Here is a 3859-nt window from a genome sequence, read left to right as displayed (position 1 = left end):
TATACAAATGAGGGATCAGATCAAACATTAAAATTGATTGTAATATATTTGCAAGATCATAAAGTTTGGTTTTATCCGATAAAAGATCCCGTTGTGGTGTCGCCTGTCTAAGTGTGGGGATTGTCCGTGTTTTAGTGGAGTATTATCGGCTCTACCTAAAACCTTTGTCTCCTACATTTGTTACAAACCAGTGGGGCGCTGGTTAAAGCGTTAACTCGTCACATCGAAGACCTGGGTTCGATTCTCCACATGGGTACAACGTGTGAAGTTAATTTCTGGTGTCCCAGCCCTGATATTGCTGGAATATTGCTAAAAGCGGCGTAAAACTAAACTCACTCACTCACTACAAACCAGTCAGCTACATTATCTGGCATTCACTTTACATTACAGTGACAATCGTGGTTTACTTATTATAGTTCTCATTTGGCAGCTTAATCAAGTTGTTTAGTCATGCTGGACGAGGTGAGATCTTGCATTGCACGATTGCAATGATAGTATTCAATGCCACTATACTGAGGTATTACACCTATGTTTCTTACTGGATACACCCGTGAAGATCCGGGTTAGAATTGGTCTTCAGTAACCCATGCTTGTCTTAAGAGGCGACTAACGAAATCGGGTGGTCAGGCTTGCTGACCTGGTTGACACATGTCATCGTATCCCAACTGCGCAGAGCGATGTTCATGATGTTGATCACTAAATTGTCTTGTCCACACTCGACAGATAGCTGGAATATTGCTGAGTGCGGCGTTGAACAACAAACCAACCAATCAACATACTGGATGAGCAGTTTGAGTCTGCGTTGGTTACAAAGAGTTTTCTGCCAACTCAGAGAGAATGATTGGCATCCACCTATTCCTGAAAATACGTATATGACCTCGTAGTAAGAATGATCCTCAGCGAAACATTATGTCGTTAGAGGCGACTAAGGGAACGGCTGGTCTGGCTCGCTTATTTAGTTATTCCAATTGCGTAGATCGATGTTCAGTCACTGGATTGTCTAGACCGACTCGATTATTTATATACGTACCAGTAATATAGCTGGTACATTTCTCAGTGCAGCGTTCAACAAAAAGAAACAAACAATAAACAAACAAGGAAGAAAGTGGTTTTTTTATGGATGTCAATTTTCACCTGATGAAGGAGTAAGGATAAACTCCGAAACGTTGTGTTCCTAAATAGTTGACATCCATAAAAAACTCTCTTCCTTGTGTGTATCACTTCTAAATGCCATTCATAGACCTAACAAACAAACAATATTTTGTTATGATGCGACGTCTCGGTATGGATCCTTATACTATTGTCAGGCAACAGAGAAGCTGCGACGCTGAACCTCATACGTGACTTTAGAGGCGAGATATTTTACTAGCGCCTCTATCAACAAGAGACCAGACGCTCTAACCACAACACCACAGAGGCGGCGAGACAATATTGGTGAGTGAGTTGGTATTTGTCGTCACATCGGCAATATTGCAGGCATATCGCGACGAGAGACAATATTGGAACTGGTTTCGTTCACGTGACATACTTTGGGAACGTTTTAATACTTTCATCAACACTGGCATATACAAATACACCGAGTGACTGATTTATAATGAAACCTCACATCGGCATTATTTCAGCCATACAGCAACGAGACCAAGTTCACATATATTTACACATCCATTATTGACACAAACGTTTTGTGTACATTTTGACATCATTATTACAATATATAACACGGGCTGAAGCAGTGTTATTCCAATTACAGTGAAGCAAGAGTCCCGGTGGTGCATTTTGAAAGGGCGATTTGACCTTTACAGAGACAACCTTGAGAAATGAAATTTTCTATTTCAACACGACCACCGTCTACATCCATACAATTTCGCCAATAATGTTCGAGGGATTCTATCACATTGTTAAAGAAGTTTGGCTGGACGAAAACGTTCTTCAAAGTTACAATGGTACAAAATGGATCCCAAGTAGAACTTTCTTAACAGATGTAAGTCTATCGGATCCTGATCGGGAGAATAAAATGGGCGCTGAATGAGTTAAAGACACGCTCATGGATTGTAGCCATGTTAATGACGGATTTGTGTGATGGTGCATGGTACTGGTGGGAGGGAATATAACATCTCGGCTTAAACCGCCTCATGATGTTATTCCATACCATACTTGACTCAAAACTGTAGCTTTACTTTGCTCTGATTATTATCTTGTCACTTGGACGATAGGCTGCTTTGGCATCTTTCCGGGTTCGATGAAATCTTGGCGATTGTCAAATGCACCCAACGTTTAAATTGTCGATTGGGTGTGATGGGCCCAGGTTTCATCCATGGTCTCAGATCGTTGCAAGAACCTTTCAGGGTCATCCTCAAACAGACCCATATTATACATGATTCTCAATTACGCCTTTCATTTTATTCTTTACTAGGCTCATAACTTATAAACAACACGTGCGTGCGTATGTATGTATGTATGTATGTATGTATGTATGTATGTATGTATGTATGTATGTATGTGTGTATGTATGTATGTATGTATGTATGTATGTATGTATGTATGTCTGTCTGTATGTATATATCTATGTATTATCGTATCTGCATTTCTAATTCATGTGGGTGGTACACGCTTAACAATGAGTCATGTGTCTGTGTGTAATATTACTGAACGTCAATATACGAATGTCAGTGAATTTCGAGCGTACCACTTCATGACGGCTGACGAATGCAAAAAATGACATTATTAGTGTTGTCTGACTCCCAAAGGTTACAAGCATATTTTTAGCAAACAAGCTATATACGCCTACAGAAACAGAATACATTTGACATTTTCACTCCTATTTTCACTTTAATAACTACAGGTGTATTTTTGGATAATTACCAGTAATACAATGATACAAGCCCTATAAGACATGCATGCGGCTAAGACGTCTACCGGCGCGCCCGATGAATGAATACTGCATAACTAATCCACGTAGAGTTTTCTTTTCAAGTCACTTCCTGAGTGGCTCTGACGAGGACAGTGTCCTTAGGGGATATCATACCTTCCCTCATTTGTCCATCCAAATGAAGAGACAAGTTGAATTACGTTGGTACAAGGTCCCGAAGCATTATTACACAATGAATCCTTCCCATGAGAATTATTTTTGCAACGTCTACAAAACTAGCTATGATGGGAGGCTAAGGATGAGAGGATGAAAGCGAGTGGGTGAGTTAAAATTTAAAGTAGCATCGGCAGTATTTCAGCTATATAATTACTTAAAAGGATGTATCTACTTGACATTGTTGTACGGAAATAGTAGCACAGTCTGATTACATAATACCAATCTAGGCAAGAAAGTCAACTAGATTATCACATAATGATATTATTAACATTACAGCAATATTCCAGCAGTATCACGGAAGGGACACCACAAAGATGCTTCACAAATTGTACACTTTTATTCCTTGGCTACCCCACTAGATTATCACAGAGGTATATTCAATACCAGCATGTGACTATGAAGTTACAGTATATTTCGCTAGCAGTGAAAGACAGGCCAGCATAGTTGGAACCATTAAGAGAGGATCCTAACATCTGCAAACGCATACATGAATATACAAGGTTGATGACAGTTAAACACTGCAATTTAAAGGGTTTTTTCTGGCATAAATTAATTTTTTGTCGACTTAGATAACGATTAACGAACTTGATGCCCTCACAAACGTCAATGATTGACATGAAAAAGTATCCATCCACAACTGGCAGAGATTCAAATGAAACAAAGAACTGGTTTTGGTATCCAGGATGTTACTGTTTTTAGAACGTTTGTAATATTTTGGGCAAATCCTATATTTTGCCCGTGAGGTTATATACCAATCCACCACACACACACGCG

This window comes from Haliotis rubra, unplaced genomic scaffold, assembly GCF_003918875.1.
Source record: "Haliotis rubra isolate DU_JTF1 unplaced genomic scaffold, ASM391887v1 Scf1819, whole genome shotgun sequence".
Taxonomy (NCBI): Eukaryota; Metazoa; Mollusca; class Gastropoda; order Lepetellida; family Haliotidae; genus Haliotis; species Haliotis rubra.
The sequence above is the reverse complement of the archived record's forward strand: the minus strand, read 5'-3'. Positions refer to the sequence as shown.